This window comes from Strix aluco, chromosome 13 (assembly GCF_031877795.1).
Source record: "Strix aluco isolate bStrAlu1 chromosome 13, bStrAlu1.hap1, whole genome shotgun sequence".
NCBI classification, from domain to species: domain Eukaryota; kingdom Metazoa; phylum Chordata; class Aves; order Strigiformes; family Strigidae; genus Strix; species Strix aluco.
Window position 1 is genome coordinate 9,625,919 of NC_133943.1, and position 16,171 is coordinate 9,642,089.

The 16,171-nt window shown below is 41.5% G+C and overlaps 1 protein-coding gene across 6 annotated transcripts in view; it reads right to left on the minus strand.

Moving 5' to 3' along the window:
- EBF1 (EBF transcription factor 1) overlaps positions 1–16,171 on the minus strand; it is a 283,302-nt gene that overhangs the window by 197,903 nt on the left and 69,228 nt on the right. The window lies entirely within an intron of this gene.

Here is a 16,171-nt window from a genome sequence, read left to right on the forward strand (position 1 = left end):
TAAGACACCACAGGCAAAGTGCACTTTATCAGATTAGACTGGAGCCTGGTATCAAATATACATGAGAAAAAGGATGCATTTGTGACTTAGACTAGACTTTTTTTTAATGATACATGAAATTTTTAAGGAAAAAAGTCTCAGAATATTAAGAAATTAAATACCATTTTAAAAGATCTCAGATGGTAGCAAATAGATATTAATGTCACATTAGGGTAATTTGTTTTTACGCTGATGGAATATAGGCTTGTATAGGAATATAGGAATAAGTACATGAACTAAATCCTGCTGATTTAACCATGTGCTTAATCAGTTCAATTCATGATCATCTCAACTGTTCATGATAAAAGAGTTCCTCATTTGCATAACATGCCTGAAGAATCGGGCCCTACATCTGCTTATGACTATATGTAATATCAAGTCACACGTATATACATCTATCCGGAGAGTATTGATTCTGTGGGTGTTACTTTTTACATCCTACACTGTTTTGAAGAAGTTGTTTGTCTTTCCCCTGTTTACATACCACCCCGTCATGCCAGCCAAAGACTATGAAAGAGCTTTTCCTTGTAGTACTTTTATTGCTTAAATGCTGTGAAGCTTTTCTTTCCCTTTCATCTCAAAATGCATTGGGAGTTGGCCACGCAGTAAAACTGGGCGTTATTTTTAAAATCAGCTCTGCTTTTCATCTCCTGACCTTTCCGCAGTCGGGATTTCCTCATTAAAACATTTCAGTGACGTGGATAATTGACAAAAAAAATTGAGAGGGAGAAAGAGAAAACAACAACAACAGTAAAAAGCACTGTTACTTTCTGCAAAGTTGCTCAGGATGGGCAGCAAACCAGCATCACCCTCACTTCACCGGAGGGTAAGGGAAAGGTTTGCACAAAAGCACATCCCTGCATCCCCACGCTCAGTCGGGGGGACTCTGCCATCCCTCGGTGGCAGCACTGCCAGCCAGGCTCAGAAGCCCTTCGCAGCTTCTTCCTCATGGCTCCGGGCTCTTCTGCTGCCAACAGCCCTCCCCTTGCCCCAAACGACCCACTGGCCCCCCGGAGCACAGCTGTCCCCCGCCTTCTGCCACCTCACTGGCCTGAGCAGCTTGTGTGCAAAACTCACTATTTTTCCCCAAAACCATATGTTTATTGACAGTTTGTTAACAAACAGCCCCTGCACAGGCTGCCAGCAAAGGCACGCACTGAACTAAAGTGTGAACTCAAATAAGTAACGGCGGGGGGAGAGCATGGTGTGTTTCAGGAGTATTTTCCGCAGGGAAGGAGGTGTGGGGTCGGAGAGATGGGGACCCCCGGAGGCATCCAAACCCCTTGGGAGGTTTAAACGAAGGAGCAGCAAAGACAGTCCTTCATGTTTCACACAAATAGGCAGGGGCCCAAGGAGCGCCCCCCATGCTGGGTACTGAGGAGGGGGCCCAGTGGGGGCCCACGACCAGCAGTGCGGGGGCACAGAGAGGGTGGGTTCCCCCCCTGCCCACATCCCAGTGCCACCCACCGCCAGAATACCCCCCCGGAGCACCAGTTTGCAGCTTTTTTGTATTTTAGCCACTGAATGGATTGTGCTCTCAAAATGTTTCTGAAACTATTTACCTTTCTATATTTCAATTTTATTATTCTTATAAGCAGACTAAGAAAGAGATGAGAAAGGAGAAGGAGGGGGATGCTGCTTTTCTTTCTATTGCACACATACAAATACTCCCAAACACTCACAAAACATCAAGACCTTGTCCCTTGACCCAGCCAGCCCCTCTTTCTGTGCCCAGCCACACCAACTGCTGCAGATTTCAGCTCACCAGAGCCGACCCCGCAGAGCACAGCTCCCCGACACCAACGATCGAGCCCACAGCAAGTTACAGGATATTATAAAAATACTTATGATTAAAACAACAAAGAAACTCAAACACAAACAGTCTCATTAGCAGATTGCCAGCAACCCTGCTTGTCTTGCACTGATGCATTATATCACAGGATAAAAATTTGAGGCCTGATCTTAACAATCCTTTCTCAGACAAAATTCCTATAAACTTCAATGGAAATTTTGTCCGTCTCAGGACCAACTGGGCTTTCGCCTTGCAACTCTTCATACGCTGAAAGTAATAAGAGGAAACTTTTCTTTTTGACAAGACCTCATCAGGTAAAACCTAATAAAGCTAAAAAGGAAATTAGAAAAATGGAAGGTTATTCCCAGAGCAGTCTGATCCCGCCTTGGCTAAAGCCAATGCTAGAGATGCCTTCAGTCTGATCGAGCCAGATTCCCACTGGCACGTCCACCCAGACACCAACTGTGTAAATCAGCATCGCACCACGGGCACGAGCCGAGGATGTGACAAACCAAGGGGGCTTCACACAGGTCCCACCAAACTGAATGGGATGATAAAACACAGCATCAAAATCTGGTCCAGGGAAAGAAAAGTCCCGTCCGCTGCCTCAGTGCAAACTCGTTGCACTCCCAATCAAAGCGGCACTTTTAAAGTTATTGCTGTAAATGCTATTAAAGTGAAACAAGCCATTTTTAAAATGTATGCTAATTCCACTTTATTAGTGATGCCAAAGTCCTCATTTACATTTTTCATAAAAATTATGCAGAGGTTTTTGCTGCTTTAGGGATAAAACTAATAAACAAATACATAAATTAGTATATTTTAATTAAATGTTATCCCATGAAGTAATACTGTATCCCATTGTCTAAAACAAAAAAAAGAAAACCTAAAAAAGCACCTCTAACTTGAAAATTTGTGTTGTATTAAAATATTAGAACTCATTAAAAACTAATTTGAAAATCGCTTTACCTAACAATCATAAAAATTTTGAATTCTGTATTCTAATATGCGTTATTTGCTTTGGTACAGATTATCACTGCAGCATGCATTACTATTAGAATACACATACTTTAGAGGCATCATAATGCCCCCAGATTCTCCTAGGAAATAACAACACTGAGTACTACCTGCAAATGTATCACCATTTCCACTTTAAATACTGTATTATTTCTGTTCTGTAACTTCACAGACTGTACACAGCATATACAGACCCACAGTGGCACACACGTGAATTTGCTTTTAGGTCCATACATCACATCTGAACATGTGAAAACTATGTATGTATTTTGGGATGGGATATTGGATGCCACTGTTACTTTAAATTGTTTCTCAGAGTACGATAAATGGGACAGTTTAAGCAGCAAGGTGTGGCTGGAGCTGCAGGGGGAAGTCCAACAGGCAGAAAACAATCACTTCTTAATTTAACATTTGAAAGTAGTCTGCAGAAAGAGCTTGAGTATTTAAAAAAAAAAAAAAAGTGCATTAGAACTTATTCACCTCATTAGAAGGTTTTCCATAGCACTGCTTTTCCTCAGAAGGGACAAATAGACCTAGACTCTGCATTTTCATTACCCTCTATCCTCCATTGTAATTTTTTCTAAATGGAAGATTATTGCTTTTCAAGGCAGGTATTTAAATGAGACGAGCACTCTATTTGGCATTTTCACTGAAAAAGCTTTGTCTCCTACTTGGTTATGTTTCCTGAAAATCGAAAGATTAAAAAAAAAAAGAACCAAAAGGAAACATGAGGAGGTTTTGTGTATATAAACGTGCTTTCTGAAAAGGTACAGTCATTTATCGGCCTTCCTGAAAGTGTAATTGACTGTATATTCCTATTAAAACTATCTTACACTATAACTTAAGTCACTCAGGGGCCATACCTTCAGGTATCTGTTTCCAACATCAGTGAGTGATACCGATTGCACAGTGATAGGGAGCAACGGGACAAAGCTAAAGTAATTAAGCAGCAAGCCTGCAGACTACCCATCTTCAGCGCTCCTTGAAGACACATTTAATTACCGCGTGGATGCGACAACACAGAGCAGTACATGCCATTCAGAACAATGGATCTCACTGCATGGGTGGGAGGACTGAGTCTCCCCACCAAGGTTAACCTCTTCAGATGATCCAGAGGAAACTTATACAGAGAAGTATCTAATCTATGGGGAGAAAGACCATGCAAATATGGGGTTTTTCCACTGAACTTAGGGGTTTCTTATCTGCCCCAAAAGAGGAATTTCCTGCAGCTTAAACTCCCTGAATCCTCCTGTTCTAGAGAACATCAGATATTCTCATTGGGGGAATTTGGGTTTCTGGTGGTACAACCAACAAGCGAAAACCTCTAGTGTCCAGTTCCCTGCCAAATAGTAATCAACAAAAGACAAGCAAAAAAGCCATCTCCTGAACTTGCCTGGGCACTTTAAAGGCTTTATAAATATTTTCAAAGTGTTCTTTTTAAACTGGTAAGACTCATAAACTACTGTAAGATTAGTCTTAATGTGGAGAAGTGACTCATCTACAGTGACATCAGAGAGAGCCCAACGTCCTCTCTCACTTTACAGTCCGCCTTATCACCCCCTTGCCTCGCCCCAAGTCTTCCCCATAAATATTTAAACAAGAAGCAAAGTGATATATTATAGATATCATATTCAAAACTGCCTAAGTGATTTGCTTCAATCCAAGATCCATGAAGGTACTTAGATACCTAAACTTTAGATGCTTAACTTTCAAAGCAATGGAAAAAGCAGGCTCTTACAGAGCAACTAAGATCCTCATATTTTTGTGAATCTGGCATTAAGTTACTCACTAACACAGCGTTCAGCATCCAAGCCATCATCTCTGGAGCTGTGAACAGACGGACTAGCAACATCAACTCAGCAGAGGAGGTATAGCTGCCTGGTAAAGCAGTGCTAGAAGACACATAGACAAACTCAGCCCCAAACATCTGATGCTACTAAAAGCCTGCCCCTGTGGTACTGACTCCTGAATTTCCTCTCCCCAAATGCAATGCAGCTGGATCAGCAGCCACACAGCTGTCTGGCATCAGAAACCACCCCCCACAGCTCTTCAGGGTGGAAATCCTGGATCACAGCTCAACACTGCTCCAAACAGTTTTATGTGGAGGAGCTCCCAGGGGATGCACTGCTTCTCACACAGCTACTCCGAGGTGGCCAGGTCCCCCCCAAGCTTTGTGAAGCTTATAGTAAGAGTGAGGATTGCAGATTCTTGCCGGTAATTATGAGTTATCCACCATTTTGTGCACAGATTTCACACTGGCAATCCCCCTTTCTTCTGCCTCCATCTGCATGGCAGGGCTTTGGGGCCATTATCAGAGACAAAGCAAGAAGGAAAAGGCTCTGTCTCTGCCACTGCCACCAACATGTCCACTTTGTCACAGACTTCCTGAGCACTGAGCAAATGCTCGAAGCTAGACATCCAGACCAACAGCCCACTTTTCCCAGGCACAGAGACTCCTACAGCTCTGCTTAAGTACAAGCAGAAGATTCCCAAATATTCTTGCGTGACTGATGTCACTGTAGTGCTACAGCACCATCGACCCCTTCGTTAACAAGTGGGACCTTGTTGTATCACCTCCAGCATCCCCAACAGACAGACACTAATATGACAGATTTCATCTCTATCTGTCTTTGCTGACACTCCACAAGCTAACCAAAACACAAACTTTATATTCACGAAAAATCCCTCTGTTGCATGATAAAGAGAAGTTGCAAAGTCTCATGAGCAACTAATAATGAATGATAAGAGCACTAAGCAGGCAACCTGCGTGGGAGTTTCAGCAAAAAGTCTCCTTCCTTCTTCTCACACCCCACTGACTTCAGTGGGATCATTTGTGCGCTGGGTGCTTGCTAGACCACTGTGTGCTTGTCATCAGCCCCAGACACCAAATCCCAGTGGCAAGGGTTGGCATTGAACCTAGAAAAATGGAGGATTAAACCAGTCTCTCTATCGCAGAATCATTTATGTTAAACTGAGGGTTGTTTTTTTTTTTAAATATCTTTAAGCTTTTTGGACTATGCATCAAAACTGCAGGCTACATCAGCAGAGTCCAATGTCCTTACGTCCTTCTGACTCTAAAACCAAGACACCAGGCTCAAAATGTAAACAGGCAGACACTCCAGCAAAGGGAGCATTTCTCTTGCCATCAGTACGGTGCTGATTTTGTAATCAGTCTGGAAGTTTTATTTTTAACTGCTGTACCAGGGTTTTACAGAGACACAATTGTTCTTTTGAAACCTTGCTAATAGGGCTGATCAGTAATACTATTACTATATACAGAAAAGCAAAGCATAATTAAACTGTACTATGAGAAACTATGAACGAAATATTCTCTCTATAAAAAGCATTTTTAATAAAACGTGTAATGGCTCCAGAAAATGCTCATCATATTCAGAAAAAGAGACTAGTTCTGCCATCAGTGGGTGCTCAAAACCTTCTCATCTCCTCCGGGCCCTCACAGTGTTATTATTCTCCTTTGAGAGAGCGCATCTGGTAAAGTGAAGATGGGGATTTTTCCAAGGTACTTTCATGTTGACCACACACTTTAAAACACTCAGAGCCTCTTCCAAGGAATAAAGTGAGTAGAGCTACTCCTTCAGTGACTCTTAGGTTGATGTGATATCCTACAGACGCATTTAGGTATTCTGTGCAGATTGCCATGATTTATAAATTCACTACCAGGATCAGAAATTCAGCTGTGGATCTCCAAAATTTGCATACATCCCTTGCAAACCATCATTCCTCTAAGCACACTACCTAAAAGCTTATTTACAAAAGCAGTATCGATATAGCATGCACACAAAAGTTACAGCCAACAAGTGAACACAGATTTTTATGGTGTGCAATCAAATGAGGTAAGTCCATCATTTCTCCTTCCTGAGGAGTTTGCTGTTGAGGACCTACTTAAAAACTGATTGTGGTTCCTACTATTCCTTAACATACATAGAAAAAGCCAACTCTGCAAGACAGGATTCTCTGCTGTGAGCAAATTTAATAGCGTGGACTGGTTGGTCAAAAGGCATCAAACAAGCCCTTTTGTCCAGTCTGTAGGCTTTTTGGAGTGACAACTGAGAATGATCTAAATAATCATACTTCCAAATTAACTCTAGGGAGCAAGAAATAAGCTAAAGGAGCCCATCAACATACTGACCAAGCTCTAAAGGTGTTTGAAAGTGATAGGATGCTCTTTTTCCTGAGCCAGAAAATTTGCTTTTGGTTCCTACATGTAATTTTGCCCCATGAACTTTATAAATGTCCTACAGCTTGATCTTCTAAATCTTTCTAAGCATTTAAGAAACTTGTGTGTGTATGGATCAGCTCCTATTCCCGCACCATTTTAACAGCTCAGACCATATCTATATTTTTTTCCCAGTACCACTGTCTAGAGTTACCTGAACAGAATAGTCTTTCCTGCCAATTCAACATTTCTTAGGAGTTTAAAATGCATAAAAAGTTTAAAAGTATTTTTAAAAAGTTCAAAAAGTATTATAACACTTTGCAGACATACTGCACAATTTAAATCCTTTACTAGATTTGGCGTATCTTTCTAGGTACTTCTCTGATCCTCCCCACTGTGCCATGCAAGCACTTCACAGTGATTAGTGGATTTTAACCTCACAACAATGAGGTGAAGGCCCAAAATGGATTAAATGACTTGCCCACGTCCATGCCAGGAGCCTGTAGCAGAGCAGTGAGTCACTGGCAGGACAGTTAAATTCACTGTGCTGTGACCTATCCATAAAAGTAATGTTTCTTGTCACAGAATTAAGATTTTTTTTTCAATTTATATTGGGAGGGGTCAAGAAAGAAATCTTATTATTTAGCACAATTGTAAAAGGTCACAGTCAGTGACCCCAGAAGTTGTAGGGTTTTAAATCAGTAGATTTTAAATCTGTATTTATATACAAAAGAAGTCATCACAGATATAATCCATTTAAAAAACATCCTGTATTTGCCACTGCTGTCTTTCAAAAGAGAGAAGAGGAGAAACAGACAGAATTGTTTTGTTGTCAAGAAAAATACATCTAGCATAAAATGTTAAGGTTGCCAAGAGATGACAGTATTTGGCAGCATCCTAAAATGTTTGTCATTTTAAAAGTATTTATGCTAAGGCAGAAAATAAACTATCCAACATTTTAGTCACTTTAAGTGATTAAAACAAGTCATTAGAATTTCAGTTTAAAATACTCTTAGATAAAATTTTCCCTTACCTAACTAGCCAGTTTTCCTTCTTCACAGAAAAAAACTGCGTGCAGTTTTTTTGCTCTTAAAGCTTGTGTCTTAGCTCTAAGTGTTCTTGCGTGATGTAGGTAAAACAAAATGTGGTAGACTTTGAATATCGTTTTCATTTTCATTGGAAACATTTTCAATTACTACACTGCTGAATAGAAACAACTGGGGAAAAAAGGTTAGGAAAACTTTAAATGCTCACCAAAAATGCAGGAACTTCTCCTTACAAAAATACAAGTAAGTGCATTTAGTTGTCTAAGTTTATGTTCTAAAATGAATTTGGCAAATTTTCCTGATAGCAACTTGCCTTACTTCTATTTATTGTACCGTGTTCAGAGTATTTACAAATGCACATTTCTCATGAAGTTGGAAGTAAATTTGGATCTATTTTTTCATTTTATAAAGACATTGATGTGTTTTTTCTGACATGCCTCATGAACTCAGTCAATCACAAGTCTTTCTTAATGGAAACCACATGTCTGCCCAGAACTGTGTAATTACAATGCTAGGATTCTTGGCACTGCCAGGAAAAGGGGCATTGTCAAACCAATTAGAGTTTATTTATTTACATACCATTTCTGGATGAGAATGTTCTTTCTTTTATGCTGATGCTGAGAAAACATATATTTCATCGAGTAGCTGTAATTTTCGCTAGATACTGTTACATTTTGTAGCAATTACATCTCTAGTTTTCAGTTACTTTGCACGTAAGGAAACTTTCCTTTAAACGAAACAGCTGGGAATAGCATCATGAATTTTATCAGCCCAGTTTTCATTTGTTTCAGATGATGAAGGAGATGTGAGGGCGGCTGTTTCCCTAAGCTCAACAGAGTCAGTATTTCCACCCACTTCCACCCCACTATGAGCTTTTCATTGTACAAGACGCCTTATTTGTACTTTCATTCTCCTGCAGTATTTCCCTTTCTATACCCCTGTAAACTGGTACCTGCAGCCGGCCCTGGCAAAGCACAGCACATCTCAGAAGAAAGAAAGAGCAAGGCTCCAGAAGGTGATCTGCAATGCTGTTCTAAGGTAGATCCCTCTGGACAACACTAAAAAGAAAGTTACATGTCTCAGGAAAGCCAAATACCGCTCAGCTTTGCACTGAGTCCTCCACTGAATCATGCATGCTGCTGCCTGAAGGGGACAAACAACCAGAAGAGGCTATCTGGTGGGAAATGCATTCCAGGGACACCAAAAAAAGGCCAGAGCCTGAATGCTGGTGTACCATGTCTCCCACAGAGCACCCTGCACACTGTAACCTGCTGAGAGCTGCCTCTGCTCTTTCACAAACACCACTCGCGAATTCAGACCTTCTCCCGTGGGCCACTGGAGGCTGCTAAATCGAAGAGAGCGCCTTTCTAAGTGGCTAACATTGTCCTGAATATGATACAACTGCAGCATAAGCATGAAAGGGGAAGAAGGCTGCATAGGTACTGATTATTTATAAGAATAAAAACAGGTATGAAGGGACAAGTTTAAACTAAAAGCTTACTAGACATCTTTCACTTCTTCACGTTGTTCCCATCTGTCTGAGATGCATCGTGTGATTTTCTGGCTAACGCCTTCCCAGGTCTCCATTCCCGCAGTGCCTGAACACCCAGCCGTCCCCAATGTCCCCATTACCCTGGTGAGCTGCAACACCTTCACATTACTAGGGGAGCAGCGGGGAGCACAAAGAGATGTGCCCAGGACCTGGCAGGATGGCCGTGGCAGAGGAGGGGGATTAAACCCAGCTCCCTGCAAGAGCCAGACAGAGTTGTGCCCGGCTGATTTTCAGGGCCCACCCACAGGAGCCATCCGAGGCTCTTCCTAACACAGAACCAGCCCTTTCTGGTTTTACACAAATCTGCTGTGTGCCATAGTCCTAAACAGGGACCCGATGTCAGCCAGCCAAGAAGATCCCCTCCCGTGGCAGAGAATATCGGAGTCTGCCGTGTGACACCGTAAGGTATTTAGTAGCGGAGAGATGTCAGGCTAAAACCCTCCCATCTGGACCAAGCCAGTCCCTGCCGGGATGCTCTCTGGTCACGGGAGGCAGCTCCTACCCCGAGGTTGTGTTATGCCCTTCCACTGAAAACGTAGAGGAAGGGAAACAGCTGTAAAAATCTCCTATTTAAAGCTCCTGAAGCTTCAGAGCCTTCTATGAAATCCCTTGTATGGGATTCTTTCTTTTTTTTTTTATTTGTTTTTAATTGCTGCTCCAACCTTTCATGACTTCCTCGTCTTTGGAAAGTTCCAAAGCATTAAAAGGAAACATTAAGTTCTGACGCCCTCCGACATTATTTTTCAGTTTAATCATTTTTCCCCATTTTCCTCCTCTTTCTCTGTGCTGAGTGAGGGTGGGAAAGAGACAATTAAGGGAAACTCAAAACCCTCAGATGTTTCAAATATGAAAAAGTTTAATAAAACTTTTCCCACACATCGGCAGAGAAGTAGGAGAAACTGTTTTCTTATGAAATTCTCAAAGCAGAAATGACCAAAACATTCCTAGGTTTTGTATTCACCACTCCCTCCCCCATTTTTTTGAGCCAGAAGTCTCTGTTTTATCTTGCATTCATGCTTGTGTGCATGTCTGTGAGAGACAGAGCCCTGCCCTGATGATCTTACAGTTTATAGTGACCAGACAGATGTGGGGTGAGGGCTGAAATGGCAGCACAGAGAGGGGAAATGACTTGCCCAAGGTCATGCAGTGGGGCAATGACTCAAGTGATTTCCAATAACACAGTCATTTCTGTAAAGGCTTTAAAGAAATGGTGTTTGATTCACCGTCCTGCGCTGCTGCTGCAGAGAATAACACAGTCCCAGCAGCTACGGAGGAGTTACGCGGCACTGTGTCAGGCCAAGTCTTTAAGCAAAAATTGGCATTGGTTCAGCTGGGAGGGGAGGAGAGGGGGAATGGATACGTGTGTTTTAAACTACAGAGCCTGAATAAGAGAGGGAGACTCCTGAGATAGGCATTTAGGTAGCTATTTTAAGAGGTGACAGAGGTAACCCACGTCTTCCAGAAAAAGCAAGTGAGGATGAAGATGAGCTGACAGGTTGGGCAGTAGACAAAATACCCTTTTTTTGTTGTGTCACAGCTTTTATTTCTATTGCGGTCCAGGTCCCATGACATCTAACCACTCAGCTTTGGGCATTCACATCCCCCCATCCTCCATAAAACAGGTGGCCCATCACCCTTCCGACACAGCAAAGCAGGGCAGAAAACCTCTTGGTATCAGCAACCCTGTCCCAGGCACACAGGAGAAGGAACCTGGCAGCTTCTCCTTGCTGCAAGCAAACTGCGCAGAAAGAAAAGACAAGAAAAAGGTGCCCACAGGGAGGATTCAGGGCACTCCAAGGAGAGACTGGACTATAATCCAAGTTATGTTTTCATCTCTGCTCTATTTGCAAGGTGCTGTAGCCATTGGTTGAGCTGTCTCTTGGTTGTTGAAGCAAGGTTCATCATCACTTCACCAGGAGATAGGAAAAACCCTGCCACATTTCAAAGCAAAACCATGAAAATGACGCAGTAGCGACTGGATTTCAATGCTAATTTCAAATTACAAAGCACAGGAGCAACTTTCCACATGCATTTTCTGATTCTGCTTTCTATTCCTGTCGAGCTGCAGCCAGAGTTTTGCCAGTGAAAAGTGCTATAAACAGCCCTGGCCTAGCTGAAAAAAGCAATATGCCGTCAGTCTGACATCTACCTCGCTTTTCCGCTCATTGTCAGCACTTTGATTGATGGTGTTGTTCATTAATGTGGGACGATTGTCAGCTTTTCCTGAATAAATATAAAAAGAAACAAAGAAATCCCCACCCTTTTCAAGCCAGAGTGAATTATTTCCTATTTTCCTTTGCTGAATTCAGGCATGTAACAGTACACTGCCCTGAAAATATACTGGAGCTTTAACCACAAAGTAGGAAATTGGACTTCGGATAGAGGAACCAAAACTTTACTTAAGTAGTAGGTACAGTAATTAAATTTTACTATTATTTATTTTCCAAAAGGAAAAAAACCAATGGTATGCCCTAAAGGCTTCTGCTTTAATACAGTACTTCAATTTTGTGCAAAAAGCTAAAAGAAATCTATTTGGTGAAGACTAAAATGACATGTGAAAAGCAGAGGCAATCACAAGCACTGCGAAAGATAGGCAGAGATTCAATTTAGTACAAGGCTGAATCTTAATTCACACTGGGGAGAAGGGGAAAAAGAGATGTGAAAATTCACATACATTTAAAGTATTTAAAAGATGGGTAAGTTTTGCTGGGCCCTCAGTACACCCAAAATACTCCCCATGATATCTTGTCTGCTCAGCAATCTTTGAGGTTTTGTCAAGTTGGACATCCTTGTTGTCTTCTCTGTATTCCCATACACCAACAATTAGAAGAGAGGGAGATGCCATAAAACCCATCCTAAACTCTGTTTTAACATTTGCCATTTTCACTATACATTTTATCTCTGTGAGTTTTCCTTGCGCTGGCACCCTTAGCCTTCTGCTTGATGGAATCTTTCTAATCAGGTCATTGCTTTTATCGTTAGCAATAGGGTCATTGCTCAACATCTTTTTCAAATTGTACATTGCATCAGTGTCTACGAAACACAACAACAACAATTACAAAATCATAACTGGGTGTGGGGGGAAAAAAAGGGGAGAGGAATGTAAATGGGTGACCAATGATTAATTCAGCAAATTATGCTTCTGCACAGATTTGCTTTAGAAGCAACATGCTAACAATAACAATATTCTCCACAAGTGCTACGTTTGTAGAGTTGAATGGCATATTATTTTGAATACCTCTGTAAAGAACAGGAAACTGAGAACTGTGGAAAAACTGGCATTACGCCACCGATTGAAGATTCAATCTGACTGTAATAGAAGGTGATTATTGGGGACTAGCAGGCAGATGATGGATGATTTCCTCCTAAAATGACAGCTCTGCTGTGTATCAGCAATCCTCATACAGCACAAATGTACAGGTCGGCTTTTGTGGCTTTTTAATTCTTACCATTGTGGGAAATGGATTTCAAACCTGTGGCGAGCTATTTCAGGCTGGCAGGGCACATTTGGATTGCTCCTGTCTTTCTCTTTCCCCCTTCTCTTTTTTTTTTTTTTTTTCCCTTTTTGCAAACCTAACGAAAGATGCTCACTGAAGTTTCCCAGCCATTTACCTCAGGCAGGTGGGGAACAAAGAGCAGAACTGCGTGGTCCTGGCTCCAGCAAGCCCCCCACTCCAACCCAGTGGGAGTACACCTGGGAGGGGAGAGCAGGACAAACAGAGCTTCATGGCAGCCTTCCCTCCCTGCCGCTGCCCTCATTCTAGGGTAGTCTGAAAATTAAAATACCCCCCAACTATGTAATACCTTGTTTATCTTCCACCCTTATCTGCTTTGGTGAAAAACAGACACATGGAGTATAATTCATGTGCTAGAATCTGATACCCTGCACAGTGTTTTGTTTCAAAAATACTCATTAGGCTTTCCTAGAGAGTGTGGGCAACCCACTGGCGTGACCAGGGATCAGGATGGCTGCAACACCAACACTCCTTCCATGTTCCACTGCAGACAAAAGGCAGTCCAGAAACTCTAACAAGGTTAGAACAAAAAATATTTTAAGTTCCTTGCATAAAGCTGTAAGCTCTGTACAACCCTTTGTTTTAAAAGACAAGCTAATCAATAACCCCATCTTTTATTGCTGTGCCCTGCCACGTACTCCATTAATGATCACGCAGCACTTTTAGTACATCGTGAAATCATACACAGCAGTTATAGGAAAGGCTGCCTTCGAGGAGGAAAAAGTGCCATCCAACGAAATCCAGGCCTTCAACTCCATGTCACGGTGGCCTGGTGTCTAACGATGCCCTGGCTCCCCGGTCCTCACCGTAAATTAGTATGGACATATGTTCTGGTGTCTGTCAAGACCCAATCCTGACACTCTGCCAGTCCTGCACAAAGGACGAGGTAATCCACAAGAGCAGTAAATTTATCAATCAAATCCTGTAAGTGTCCCTTGCTGATAACACCAGCCCTTTTTCGAATTTAACAAGAAAGCGTGATGCAGCTCAGTAGGACGTCATGGGCATGTTCCACCTACGAAAACACCGTTGTCAATATTTCACAATGTGCTTGCCATTCTCCTGCAGTCAGTCAGATGCTGGACTGTGCTTATTCACTTGCTTTTAAAGATGGGGAGTTTCTACACCAAAGACCAAAAAAACAGCAACTACATACAGCTGGTTAATACTGAGCCTTTTATTTTTTTTAAGTAATAAAAAAATAATCACATTTCAGCCTTTATTTAGGTCTCAGCAATGGGCAGGTAATTAATTGTTAATTTTATATTTGTGTGCAATCTGCATCATTTTTTTGCTTTGTAAATGCAATTAGGGATGATGGAATAAAACAAATAGGCCAAAGATGCTGCATAACAACCATGAATTAAAAACAAAGCATTTTTGCTTCTCTTGTATCACAGGTTGCAGGCACTAACTTTTGCAACAAAACAAAGAATATGTTCTGCTGCTGTTTGGAATCACGGTGTTATTGCACAAAATGATATGCCAATAGAGTAGTAGCTAGTGTTTATAGTAAAGTAGAGCAAACCATTATCAGTATGCGATGTCAATTTAAATTTTACTGGAACAGAAACCTTTTGACCCCTTCCAAACTTGATCCATTACTAGGTTTATACATGAAAGCTTAGGAGAGAATTAAATTAGAAGGAACATCGGAGGAGAACTGTATTTGCATCTATTGCACTTAAGACTGGAGATTAGTTGACCTTTGGAAAAGGGGATTAAAGCAGTTTCACCATCAAGAGAAGACAATCTGTGATCTTAAGGCAATCAGATTGGGAAGGGTAACAACCTCTGAAAGATGAATTGAACTGAGGAAGAATCCATGCTAATTTGCATGGTTTACATGTCACTTACAAATGAATTTTGCAGTGATTTCTGCAAAAGGAATTGTACAGTATTTGAATTATTCCACAGGTCCTTCAGTGCTGGCATGTAAATGTGGAAACTGTGTCCATTTTTACAATCTAATTTTACAATAGATTAACCTCAGAAAGGGTATCAGTAGATAGTAAAGATGCTGTGCAGTGCATGCGCCTGGAACAGCAAAATGCAGTCACAGGGAAGTTTCTTCTTTTTCCATGGAGAAAAATGTCAAGAACAATAATCACCAAATCACAGCGTCGCAGAAGTGCCTGCTCCAAGATAATCCAGGGCCAGGGAACAAATAACACCCAGACTGGTAGAGGGCCTCATATGGGACATAAAATGAGGCTTATCACACAGGTAGCAAGCATATCTTGAAAAATATATGAAGCTGTACACATTTGCTGACAATGTAGTCCTTAGTGAGTGTTGGAGCAGAATTTAAAAAGAAAAGAAAAAGGTGAAATTATGTTCTCTATTAAGTATCATTAGCACTGTGGTTATACAGAGGGAAAGTCTGTTCTTTCCCCAGGTCAGGAAGATACCTGTTAGCTTTATTATCTATGCCATGAGATTTCACAGGAGAGCTCATCAATTAAAACATAATCACATTCTCATTGAAAATTAATGACAAAACCCCCATCCAAGTTGGGCTCTTCCTTACTTTCTAACAACCAGGAAAAATGAGCAGTGAATGCAGATTTCTTCCAACCTTTGTGTATCTCTGCAAAGCTACAGCTCTTCAGACTCCCATGCCATAGGATTGATACCATTTTCTGTCAACTGTATTTTAGGTTTTGGAGTATAATAGGCTCTGAAGTGATCAGTGTCAATACAGTTTCCGGGCAATCATAAGAACCAAGCAATGAGGCCGCTAAATATGATCCCATCAATGCAATAAAGTGACATTACACTCATCATCACACAAATCAAGAAAGAACAGGGGTAAAGAGCGAGAGACATGTAGATCTCTTGGGAATCTTTGCTAAAATAAAATATCCCCATTTTCAGCTATAAAGACACACACAACCAAACATGCTTAGGAAGCCATTTCCCAGCATAAAGCTATTCGTCAGCAGGCTTTTAAGAAATGTGACAGAACTGAGCATTTATAATTTAAAGGGGTATTTTGCATTGTCTTATACACAGGTTGCACCGTTCCATGCC